We start from the raw sequence: 13,447 nt of genomic DNA, 5'->3' as shown, positions 1-13,447 counted from the left end.
GGCTCGGCTTTCGCCGAGCTTTCCACTCGCATTCCGAGCGGCAAGAATACGGCCGTTGATTGTTCGGATTACAAGTTTGCCGAGCAATTCATTTACCCCGTTCAAAGTAGGAAGAAGTTGCTGGCTTGTTTAACGAAGCGTCTCTTCTTCCGTCTCTCCTATCTCTTTCTCTCTGTCTCGCTATCTCTCTTCGTCGTCGTTGTCCGCTTCGGTCGGTCGGAACAGAACCAGGTTGAAGCGGAGCCGCTAACGAGTCTTTTCGCCGAAATTCGATCAGGATTTCGAGGATCGATCTCCGTGAAAAAAGCTCGCGCCCCTTCTAATCGGTCCGAATCTTTCTCTCTCTTTCTCTCTCTTTCTCTCTCTCTCTCTCTCTCTCTCTCTCTCTGTTTCTCTGAGCTGGTAATCGCCGTTTTCAACGCGCTGCCAGCACTGCCGTGCCGCTGGCTACCGTTCCGATCGATACCGCCATTCCCCGTTGCATAATAAATCGAATAAATTCTGTTAAAAGGTAACGCCCGGACGCCGAGTAAACGTTCTTACGCGATTCCGATTCCATTCGTCTTTTACGCTCGATTCACCATTCAACGGACGCTTTTTTCCCGGGGCTAATGGCTAGATTGAAATTTTACGGCTAGCGAAAGACGGTGCCAGTCACCATTCCGTCGTACACGGGTTTATAGCTGAATGCCAATAGGGAATATGGGTTTGCAATACAGTTTGGTCAAAATTGAGTTAACTGTAGGGCACGTTGCTAGCACGCGTCTGTGACGATCGCAGAGAAGACTGAATTGAGTTTGTGCTTATCGAAAGTTGTAACGCGGAACATCATGTTCAGAAAAATCAGAGGATCTCTGTGATAATGCTTTCTCCGGTATTTTCTAAAATACACTGCGTATTGTTGAATATGGTTGTAGTCGAAATAAATGTTGCTAGCGAACGTGACAGTATGGTTTTACAATCTATGTTGATCATATTAGTGCCCACAAATCGCTGATATCGAAGGCGATCACAGTCGCACAATAGAATTTTCGTTGTTGCGTTCGATCTTTCGATAGAGCATGAAGATTGTCATCGCGATCTTATCTTAATATTACATTTATCTCAAAATGTGTTTTAGAAACTGTACGAAATTTTTACTCGACCTCATCTATTTTGGTTCTGAAATCCACTTTTCTTCTTAAAGGCTATTCTGTTGCCAGTGAGTCTTCCTCTCCTTCTCTCTTTCTCCCTCTCCCGCCTCTCGCTCTCTTTCTCTCGATCTCGTTCTGAAATATGTAAATAGAAACTGAAGAATTCATTTGAAAGTCGATTTGCTTTAAATGGAATACAACGTTGATGTATCAACAGAGATCGCTCGGGTTACTGTGATTAGCGGTTGTTTGCCTTGCTTCGTAATGGATACAGTTTTTATCGATACAGAAACTATGACCTTTGCCAGAGATACTTCTTGTTCCATTACTGTATAGTTTTCAGCACAGACATCTGTAACTTAACTCTTAACTGGTACACTGATTTTCACAAAAATAATAATTGGTATATAGGATCACGGCGGACAAACAAATAAAAAGTACAAAAGAATGCGATAATCTAATCTAGATAAGCGATCCATTATATCCATTATTATAGAAACATAGGAAATTAAATTTCTGCTAGAAAAACAAATGGAAATACAATGTTCAGATCATGAACGATCTTTTCCATGTATCCCAATTATACTGCCGATTACACTGTTTTTTATAACACAATCTTTAATACTCACGTACTCTTTTCTATCCAAATTAACACTACATACAGACATAAAGAGACTGATCATATTTTTAATCACATCAATTATCGTGTTAGGTAGTCTTTAGCAGTTTTATTTGCATCTTCTGTATAGCTAGTCTATAAAATAATTAAAATCTGGAAAATTAAACCTATATTACGAATTCGAAAGAATTGAAGAGTTTCTAATAACAATAGATAAATTTTCACTTGCCATAGAAATTCGCAGTCCATCGATCACGAAGTTCCCGAGAATCGCGGAATTCGCGGAAAAATATGTTGGCGATCATCGTTCCGCGAACTTTTGGATTGAACCGGGAATAAACTGTCGATGTTAATTACGAAGTTTTTTTCCCGGCGGCGGCGATTATTCGAGCAACGCATAATTCAGGAATTATTCGGGTGGTTCACCCTGTATTCGCGGGCCCGGCAAGCGGCGAAGGAATTCGATCCATTACGCGGTTAACCAAAATTCCCAGGCCCCCCGACCCCCCCTCGTTCCCCTTGTTCCCGCCCCGCCCTCTGTTAGCCTCCCTCTCGAGATCCGCCGCTAATATTTCATCCGTGGAAAACGACGTCGGATAAATCGCTGGAAAAATCGTTTCGCGACGAGAGACTGCATTTTCCCGGATAACGTCGGTGAAAACTGCTCCGAAAATCCGACGACGTCGACGTCGACGTCGCGAGCTCGCGACAAGAGCCCCTCTTCTCGACGCTCCGCGAACGATAAGCTCGAGAATACGGTAATTCGAGATTAACCTGTTAAACAGCCGGGACGAATAAACTCGTCACGATCGTACTCACCTGTGACTTCTCAGGAACGCCTTTCTTATTCCGGAAATTGTCTTAATCGTCCCGCCACGGCTAATCTACGGTCTATTAAACTGCGGATCGTTACGGGATCGCAGACAAACTGCGCGGATGTTTATGCATTTATGCAAAATACCTAACAGTCACTGTCGTTTTTGTAGCTCAGAATCGTTTCTTTCGTTTAGCTCCAGTTCTTTTGGATCGCATCGAGGTCGCTCCATTTTGCTTCGAAAGTTGAAACAACAACATGTTAAACCGCTTGCTTCGAAACAAAGCGTCTAATTAGTCTAGTGTATTTAGTACGATCGGCGAAGTTGCTAGACGATCATTTATAAAGATCATACGTGTGTTATGATTAGACTGCAGATTTTATGCATTTATGACAAATTGAATAGGTGAGGTACAAAACAGTGAAAAGACTTTAAGCATCGTGTTACACTATTTTAATTAAATTTAATTAAATTAAAGAAAGAAACAGACGTTTATTTCGCTTCAGTTTGCTGAAATTCAGATAGAAAGTCTTGAAATTGCACAAAAATTCTAGTTATCATTCATTTAAAAAGAGTCATGAGATACTAAATATATCTTACCCGATGGTTGAGAGAAATTAATGACATTTCTGCTTGATCTTCTCCAGCACAGGTGTTTTATCATCGATGCAATAAATTTTTCTTCTAATCTAAGTTTCCAGAAGAATAATTCCTGAACGTCCACTTTAAGTAAATTTGTTTTTGCAAAGTGGAAAAAAAGTGTATGTTACATCATCTGCGATGAATGAACGATCTTGAACATACTTCTTCAATACAGCCTCTCGAATAACTTCTCTTTCTGTGAACAAATGGTGCATTCGATAATCCAAATTTACCAACTACAAACACAAAATTGTTTGCAAGAGTTACACATTTCCTCATCGGCACACGACAATTCTATTTTCGCATATGTCGCGTCAGCTGTTTCTTTAACACTGAACGCACTCCCAGTGGTCAAATGTCCGCTTTACAATTTTCTATTTTAGTATTATTGAAATTACGAAGATGCTTTTATGAAAACTAATTCACTAAACTTCCTTATTTAAGCATATGCGACAACAAAAATTACACAAAGTTTAAACAAATGGAATTTTGTAAATTTTATGGGATGAGACAAATCAGCCGCTTTTAGTGCTCGATGCTTCAGACTACTTGCTCGGTTTAGTGTTAATTGCACCATCCACCAATTCACGACCTCTACGTTGTCCGTTTGGAGAGACAGCCTTCTGTCTGCAACTTGTTCGATTTGCGAAACCGTGAAGCAAATCTTTCGGAACTCGGCGACACCTGAAGGTTCGATCTATTTAAACGATAATTACGTTTGTCTCCGGCAGGGAGTCCCGCCGGATCGCAATCACTCCTCATTATTCGCGAGCATATGGGTATTCATGATCGGGAAATCAGCCGGTTAGCGGGCTAACGGTCCCAAGACGGTCTCTCGCGCGAATTAGAACACACGGACCCGCGGACGCGCCGTGTCCCCGCAGAGCGTGTCGCGCCGGATAGAGCAATCAGTGCGTCCCCTGTAAACAATTGTGAACTCCCCCCTCCCGACCCCTGATTAGCTACGGAGATTAATGAACCTGTGCGCTTTGATCCGCTCTCCTTTGATTCCGCATTACCCAACCGTATTAGCGAACCAGTGCGCCGAGAACTTAAGGCCCAATTAGCGGGATGAACCGTGGTGCTCGACGGTTTTTTCGGCGATTGACGCGTCCGCGCCGGATGACTTCTATCCGAGTCTTCCGATCTTTTGACAACACCTGAATGACGCATATGTGGGCCTTCCGATTCGGCTGACTTTAAATCCGTGTTGTTTGATTCAAAGAAAATGGCTAAACGCGATAATTGCGATAAATCTACAGTCTAAAGGAGCCATTAGTACAGAATGTAAATATTGTTATTCGATTCTCTAGTTTCCGACAATCAATTGAAATGTTACATGTTTTATTAAGGTCGATAGAAACATTGATACAAGAAAATTGGTAAATAAAGTCACAGATGTTCCTAAGCATCTCATACTCAACTTTTTTAGATATTCCCAAAAGGAGTTAAAGAAATAGAGATTCGATCAGATTGGGAATTCAATGTAATAGAAATTTAATATATCAGAAATTCAACCTAAAAGCGATATTTTGTATTGTTTTACCATAATCGAAAGGCGAGTCTTTAGATTCGTTACGTTTCTATCCCAATTAAACAGACGAAGCAATTGTTTTTACTTTAGTAGAAAAATTGCCATAACGGAGACTGCACTAACTCTTCAACAAACCGTCTCACATACTTTTTCCTTGCAATCAATTGAAATTGAACTGATCCGAACGTGTTAATGTTCTATGAATAATTGTTCAGTTAGCGAGGAAATGGTTTCCGGGAATTGATTGACAAAATATTTCGCATGCGGGAGATCCATTTTGGGGAACACCACGCGCGGAAGCGATCGCTGTAACTCTCTGGTATATCGTCGGCATAGTCGCGGACACGCCCGGAAGACCCGAATAGAGAGCTGCGTCAGGTAATCACGATTTACGAGCCGTAAAACCACTATTGCGCCGTTCTCCTTTTTTTCAGTGGACTCGGCGATCACGCGAGTCTAAATGGCAAATGCGGGGGTGGAGGATAGGAGGTGTAACGGTGTTGCATGCAGCTTTGGTAGTCGTCGAGAACAGAGGAAAATTGCGACGCCCGGTGCATCGTTTTGGGAATCGCGATGTCGATATTCCGCGAAGTAGATACTGCAATTAATTCATCTTATGCGTGAAGTTTTTCGAGCTTTTCGGACCTGCACTTCGTTTCATTGATTAGAAAGCTGATTTAAGAACGATTTCTTATGGACAACCTTGCAAACAGTAGTTAACATTTTGACGATAAACAGAAATTGATAACGTCAATTTCAATGCACAAATTTGACGCAATGAAATGCTTCAATTTCGTGCAATTTCTGAGGTTGTTGACGGGACAGTCAACGTGTTAAACGTTTGTTAGGACGTGCGTCAACTCTGAAATGCAATTGCGGCAATGTCGTCCATGTCTGGCAAGCTTGTAGACGTCACGAATGGTTGAAGACCGACCAACAGGTCCACAGAATCACCTCCAAAACTATCGTAAAAATTGATAATGGCTGCGAATGGCTCTAAAATCGTCGAAAATGTTTCCGATTAGTGGAGATACTCCACGAGTCCAGCCGGCATAGTCGAGGAAACTACAGGTTTACGAGCGATTCTGACAGTCGTGAAACCTCTCCGGTCTCATTCCCTGATCTTCGGGGACCGCTGACGAGCACGCGCGAGATCTGAAGCGGGAAATTCGCTGCCGCACGATCATCGTCATCACGCGAATTCTATGAACCTAACCAGAGTCTCGTAATTGTTTCCGGTGGTTCGCATCCAATACAGTCATCGCAAGTAACCCGTCTTCGCACCGTGTAAGCTCGCATAATCAAGTTCGACGGGGGTTCGATAAAATTCCGCGAGCTTCCGGCGACGCTTGTTTCTGCTCTTTACAACATGGTGAATTGCTAATCACGATTTTTTATATTATTAACGAGTCTGTTATTCTGCGAATTATTTCGTAGCTGCGATGTCTTGCAACGTTTTGATTGGAATTGTTATAGACTTATATCTTTGTTTGAATTCTTTATTAGTCTGTACAATTAATTCTGTTTTTTATCGCTTTCGTCTACAGTTAAAATTTTGTTCGTTAATATAAAAATATAACTGGAAACCAGGAGATATTAATCTTTGCATGCAAATTACAAAGTTAACAAATTTAAAGAGGTTTCATTTTCTCGGATGTATGAAGTAATATTTGAACAAAAGAAACAGCAGAACAAGATATTTTTGCAACATTGTGGTTAAAAAAGAAATTAGGCACGGTAAATAGGCATGTGACTTCGAAGTTAGACAAAACGGATTAAATCGTTGAACATAGGTGTGAATTTTATGTCTAGATGTTTTTTAACGATTCATTGTCACGATCGAACAATTCTTATTTCGTTGCAATTTACACAATTAACAGGTAAACGCGAAAATATCTCAAAAAATTAAATCAACGGAAATTGCAGAGATATATTTTGTTGCAATGATTGGATTAATTGTATCCAAATAAAATATTACGAAGACGCGTCGAGGAAAGGGAAAAAGTGTGTCAACCCGATTCGCATTAATTGCGATCCGGTTAATGTGATGATATGGTGCGCGAAGAGCGCATAATCATTATTAATCAGTGTTAACGGGGCTCGTGTACGCGCCGTGTAGTTATTTATTTATTTATTCATTTATTTACGAGCGAAGAGCCCGGTCGGATTACGGCGGATTAACGAAATGCCGAGAGTGGTAACGAAATAATTGCAGTCTACCACGTGGTCGAAATTCTTCGCATTTCGGTCCCTGAATCACGAAAGAAAGCCAATGAAGGGATTTCGCTCAATCCGCTAATTTCATTTATGCACGAGCTACATTGTTCTTTCTTTTGTTAGGTTAACGGTATGCTTGCGATTTTACGCGAATTTTTATCCGCACGCATTCGAACAATATCTAGAGAATAAAGTATACACACATAGCCGAAATCAGTCGGTGCAATTCGCAGTTCAAACTATTCGGAACAATAAATTTGAGTTCGAAATAGTTCGAACTGGTTCTCGAAGTTGAAACTTCGCGTACAGTCCTCTAGTGTACACCTGCAAAACTTTGAAGACATTCGAACGAACCTAACAGCGACGTCGAAATGACCTCATTTTTGTGATATAACCGCGAGTTTTACGTAATATTTCTATTTTCCGTTACTAGTAGGTGATTCAATACAATGCGTTTAGCGGAACATATTATTATTTAAATAATATAATTTTCATTAACATGATTATTATGTCGATACAACAAAAATTTGTAAATTTTCTGCGCAATAAACATAGTCATAAAGGCAACTAGAAATTAATTAATTACGAAGAAAACTTAATATTTGCTTGGTCCTCCATTGTTTTTTATGCTCGTCGAAGATCGTTTGCGTCAAAATGAAAGAACTTTTGACAGAAAATTGATGTAAGATAGAACTCCTGCGAGATAGCATAGCAATCTTTGAAGTTGCTGGACCGATGCTAAAACTATTAGATCTACTTTCATCAATTTTAACTTTTCGGTCTCGTATTCCTTCATTTACTTTCAGATTGTCAGTATCTGGAGCGTTGTAATCATGCAGCGAACGTGTCAATTAATCACTACGCGAACCTTGCAATTACCAAATTTCATTCTTGAAAAATCACTTATGCAACATCGTCAGCTTTCTCCATGTTTACGGAGTCGGTCAGACTGAATCCGAGTGGCGAAACTGTGGGTATCGATGGATCAGGGGGTGAAGCTTGCGGCGGATCGCGAATCCCGTCGTGATCATCAACTTACGTGGGCGTAGGAGGCGGCGTGCACGTAGTGGCTCGTCCGAGATCCGGTGCAGGTGCACCGGATGGCTGGGATGACCGGCGCAGTTTCAGTTGCAGTTGCAGCCTGTCGCAGCCAGCCGGTCATCGCTTCTCCCTCGCTATGAGTGCGTGCGTCTACGTGCACGCCAGAATCAAGCTGGTATTAGCGCGGGCGCGCGCGCGCGGATCCGCGCACTCACATCGTCGGAGACAGATATACACGGGGTGTCCACAAATTAAATGTCAAAACTTCGAGAACGTGTGCGGGATCGTTCACCCTTTGCGGTCCCAAGTGTTATCTTCCCTTTATTTCAGAATTTCCTGTCACATGGTACACATAAATCGACCGCATTCCCATATGTGACCTATTTTAAAGCAGGGGAGATTTCAAAATCTCCCCATTTAAAAACGGAGATAGTAGAATCGTTGCGGCATTATTTGTTAATATCGATAAAATATGTAACTGTTTTATAACAGATTTTGTTCGTCTACTTATTTATAGCTGGCCGGTGGATTGTATACATTTAGGACAGAAACGGGCAGATCGAATACAGAACAGTAAAAATATTGAATTTGATAGTATTATTTTATTATTTATATCTCGGTTAAATTATTCGGTGAAAGGATGCATATATGGAATTTGAAGACACTGTTTTATTATTTTCATTTCAGTAAAATTATTCACGGAAAAGATGAATGTGTCTGTGCAGTTGCTGTGGCTTGCGATTGGTGCGAACGATGTTTGTTTTGCACCAAGTTTTGGAGTGTTTTTGTGAAACTTCGATGCAGAAACATTTCTGCACGGAGTCGACACTTTGAATAGCCTCTTTATACATATGCAACTGCTAAAATAAAGGAACAAACGTCTTGTATTTCCAACGATGTTCTCCAAAGCAGTGTAAAAGTGGACAAATATCCGAAGATCAATTTACCGTTAGTTCATGGGTCTCTTGTCTTTTAATTTGGGAACACTCTGTACATGTACGATCTCAGCCTGTAATCTTGTTCGTCAAAAGGGCCGCGTCGTCCTTTCCCACCTAAAATCCGTCGAGGATCGTTTGTTCGTCGTTGACGGCTTGTATCCGATTGCAATACCGGCCTCTCCCTCTCTTCCTCTCTCTCTCTCTCTCTCTCTTTTCTCTCCGCGAAACTCTTACGCTCCGTTAAAAACGTTAACGAGGGAAACTCGACGTTTCGCCGGTGAACCCAGAGGGTTCGAGCTGCGAACTGGAACCAGTTTGCAGTTCGTCAGGTGCGGGGAACACGAGAGTTTACGCGCGGCGGGCGGTTTAACGATTAAACGTCGGAGATAGTTAGGCTTCTAACTGGCAGCGAGCGGATCGCTTTGCGTGGAACTCGCGGATCGGGGGTGCCGGGTTCCCGAGGGGCGACTGTTTGCTGAATATTCTCTCAAAAATTTCGTCCTCCTCTCTTTCCACGCTGATTTATGTTCCAAACTGCCCTAGGAAGTGCACAGCGCATAATGAGTCCTTTCATGCGTTCTGAAATTTAATTCTCTATTGTGTTCACTAAGATCGAGGTCATTGCACGTCACAGTTGCATTTCACGTTCCACCTCATATTCGGATGTCAGAAATGTAAATCAAGTTGTAATTGTTTGAAGAAACAGTATCCTGTAGCGCGTTGCTTTGCTATTTTTCTGTAACAGAGACGGCAATGTAAAGCAAACAGAAGTATGTAGTACAAAGTTAAAGAAAAGATATCGCAGGATAATAAGAAATAGCACGAATAATGATTTCGAATATATTTAACGCTGAAGTTAAGATTTTTAATTATCCTTAATAGCAGAAGCAGTGGAACATTTGTAGGTAATTATGATTGAATGTGCAAAAGGTTTTAATACTTGCACACGGATCGGGATCATTCGAGCCAAGAGCAAGCCTTTTAACAACGTTTCTTGTTACAGATTTCTCTTGTCCTCGATTGAATGTCGACTTTGATTCAACTCACTTACAGGGTATTAATCATTTGCGCTCGAAGATGTTCTGAATTTTTAGCAGCTTGTTAAATACAAAAATAACGTGAACACATTTAATATTTGAAATTACGGTATGCAAGAGTTATGCGAACTGTGCAGGTAAAGCCAGAGGCCAGCCGAAAGTAACCATACTCCAGTAACTTTATAGGACACTTAAAAAGAGATTGAAGGAACCAAGCTCACAAGAACCGACTCCCGCGAAATAAGTATAAACAGCCAGAAAGTTTTCGTCCAGATAAATAGTTTGTCCGCAATCGAAGTAAACTAGGACAAATCCGAGCAGTCTATTATTTCCCGCGTTCTCCGCGTTAAAAAGCTTTCGGACATCGCTTCCGGGATCTAAAGTGGAAAATCCACCGACTCGAGAACTTTCGGCGGCCATCGCGTGTTCCGTTCCAAGCACGAGCATGTAACGAAAACGAAACCGCGCACATACCGTGAATCCATGCCACCGCTTAGGCGATTCAATCGCGTTGGCGTGCGGGACGCATATTCAAATTCGATTTCCCGTGAAGCGGGAGTCTGGCGCGAAAAAATTTCATTTCGCAGTTTCCACTTACTTTTGCATGAGAGACTGTCCCGGTTTCCGGCCGGAATTGTCGACGGAGAAGGAGAGGAGAGGGGCGCAGAGGAGTGGAGAAAATAGGAGAGAGAACGTTTCGTTTTCGAGAGGAATATTTCGTCCGGGACGATTCGAAATCGAGAAACTCGTGAGAAAAGAGAGAAAGAAAGAAAGAGAGAGAGCGGGAGAGGGAGAGGGGGAGAAGGAGAGGGACGATGCAGGAAGTTCGTAGGAAAAACGTTTTGTCGTTGCCCAGTTGAAAGAGAAAGGCGGACGCGAGGAAAGCGAATAATTTAGTCGAATATCCCCGAGGGGTGACTCGAAGCTGCGAAAGAGGCTGGAAAAGGCAGAGCGAGTGTACGTCCCGTTAAGATTACGCTGGCGCCGTTATCGAGAAACTTTTCCTCGTTGCGTATATTTCTCTCCGCCGCTCTGCGCCGCGCCGTTTCCTTCCTTTTTTATTCCTTCGATAAACATTGAGTTGCAGGCGCGCGCGCGCGCACGCCGCTCGCGGCCGCGAAAAACCGGGTCGTCGAAGTATCACGATGAACACGCGGAAACGGGCTCTTAACTTGCAGCGAAGCACCAGAAAACGGCCATTTTTGACCCAGCGTTAAAACGAAAGATTCGTTTCGCGGAGGCTTGGGGGAGTGCTTCGTGGAACATTAAAAATGTTAGGAGTGGGCTCAGCATTTTTATGCGGAATGAAAAATCGGATGCAGGAATAAAATGGACATTTAGTTTTACGTCAAATGCATAAAATGCGCACAGTTTAATCACGGTTATTTCATAGCGATGATATGGAAATGTTGTAAAGAATTATTGAACTTATTAGGAGTCGTGGTTTCTTTGTTAAATAATTTGAGGGTGAATGCATGGGTGAGTGAATCCAATAATGTAGTTGAGTGAAATCAAAATAACAATAAATGATTTTTAACAGCTTAAAAGGATTCCTTGGAACAATTATTGCACTCGGTACACCAAAAGTTAGCTTAGTATACTTGTGGCAGTCTTGAGGGTAGATGAAGGTGTGGTTCGTTGTATAATATTTCAAGCAGAGTTGGGAGAAATGTAAGCTGATTAATGATTAACGACTATAACTCATTTGTTGTTATAACTAATTTAAAAAGTATAAAGAATAATGATTCATGATTATAACTCGTTAGTTATTATAAATTATTATAAATTAGTTATAATAATTATTATTCATTAATCAGATTACTTTTTGCTCAACTCTGATTCCAATTAAAAGAACGGTTGTTGTGGTACCAACTAGGTTGTGGACGACCATTGTTGGTTTTTCTAATTTACGTTGACCATAACTATGTCTATGATACCTAACTATGGTGTACCTTTAATTGGTCAATTACAATTGGATGAACGGTGGGTTGAGATCTTGCTCATCTTCAAAATTACTCTCGATGACCCTATAATATTTCAAGATCTTTACTGAAAGGATCGCATTTCTTAAGAGTTCTCTTGCCAAATGTGGTTCTGGAAATCCTGGACATACAAAGGGATAAATACCGAAGGAGTTTATCATACCCTACGGTAAGGTAATAAGAATGCAAGGGTCTACTATTCCCAAGGTCTTTGGGAATGCAAACGGTCGCAATAGCAGAAGGTTCAGGAATAGCAGGGAATTAATAACATGAAAGGTCGCAAAGTGGTAGCGCAGAAGGTCATAATTGCAAAGGTCATGAGAATGCAAGCAGCTATTATTGCAAAGACACTGCAAATACGGAAGGTTACGGAAGAGTATTCAAAAGGGTCACATTGTAACAAAAATCTTGAGGCTACAAAAGGGCCACGAGTTCAAAGCAAAGAGAATCGCAATGCGAAGGGCCATTCGAAATGCCAAGAGAATAGCAATTCTACGAATGGTCGGAACGCGAAGAGAATAGCAATTGGAATAATGTAATGCAAAGACAGCAGCAGCAGTCCGAAGTGCATTAGAAATGCAGAAAGGTGGCAGATTAGACGTCATAGGAATGCGGAAGGGCGCCAAGAATCTAAAACTTTCAGTGTGTAAGAATTTGAAAAACGTGAGTTCCAAGAATGAAACGAAGGGCAACAACTTCGCCGATCGAAAGAATGCAAAGGGTAGAGAAAGGGCCTGGTATCGCCGCGTACGGAAAGTTCCGACGGGAAATCGAGCAATAAACGGCGGAAGAAAAAAGCGAATCGAATCAACGTTTCGGACAACGATTATTACGAGTGCGCGACGTGTGTACGCAGTTGCGAGCTGTCCGATGCAGCACACGGCCACTCCTCTTCCACGTCCGGCGTGCCGGTGCACATATGCACCGGTGCATACACGGGGCCGCGTGTGTGTACGTGTCGGTGCGTCCGCGGCGCGAGCTGCGCGCAGATATTACCCGATGACACGGCTCACCTCGTCTGGAACGCGACGTCGCTGGACACTTCGGGTAATTGGCAACAAACTACGAGCAATAATGAATGCGACCGCGTTATATCGCGATGAACTCGCCGCGTTTCCGCCCGTTTCCGTCTGTTTCCGGCGCTCGCCGTTTCCGGACGCTCGCCGGCGACCATTCTTCTCCTCCGTTTCGACGTCCGCGTTTCCCTCGACGTCGTCGGCGTCTCGTAATTCCGTAGGATAGTCGACAATTCGGTCGATAGTCCCCAACGACGAGGGAACGAACGCCGGCTTTTTGCTCGACGTCGGCTCGTCCCCCGGATCGATAGCAGCCTTCCGCCGAGATACCTTTCGCGAACGTTAACGTTTCCCGTCGATTTTCCCGGAGAAGATTCAACGCCGTCCCGCAATTCCGTGATTCCGCGCGGAATCGGTCGATATTCAGACAAGCAAACCGACTCGGTTTTTGTTCGAGCAACGCGACGGCCGAG

At 42.5% G+C, this 13,447-nt stretch overlaps 1 protein-coding gene and 1 long non-coding RNA gene across 2 annotated transcripts in view; one reads left to right on the top strand and one right to left on the bottom strand.

Annotated features, from left to right (window-relative positions):
* Positions 1-13,447, top strand: part of Mid1 (calcium-permeable channel component Mid1) — a 93,704-nt gene that overhangs the window by 7,824 nt on the left and 72,433 nt on the right. The window lies entirely within an intron of this gene.
* LOC117219965 (uncharacterized) lies at positions 8,584-11,007 on the bottom strand. The gene is made up of 2 exons (XR_004490139.2): positions 8,949-11,007; positions 8,584-8,861 (listed from the first exon to the last, which is right to left on the bottom strand). It is a non-coding gene; the product is annotated as an uncharacterized LOC117219965 (long non-coding RNA).

The sequence above is a fragment of the Megalopta genalis genome, chromosome 10 (genome assembly GCF_051020955.1).
Source record: "Megalopta genalis isolate 19385.01 chromosome 10, iyMegGena1_principal, whole genome shotgun sequence".
Classification (NCBI taxonomy): domain Eukaryota; kingdom Metazoa; phylum Arthropoda; class Insecta; order Hymenoptera; family Halictidae; genus Megalopta; species Megalopta genalis.
The sequence above is the reverse complement of the archived record's forward strand: the minus strand, read 5'-3'. Positions and strand labels throughout refer to the sequence as shown.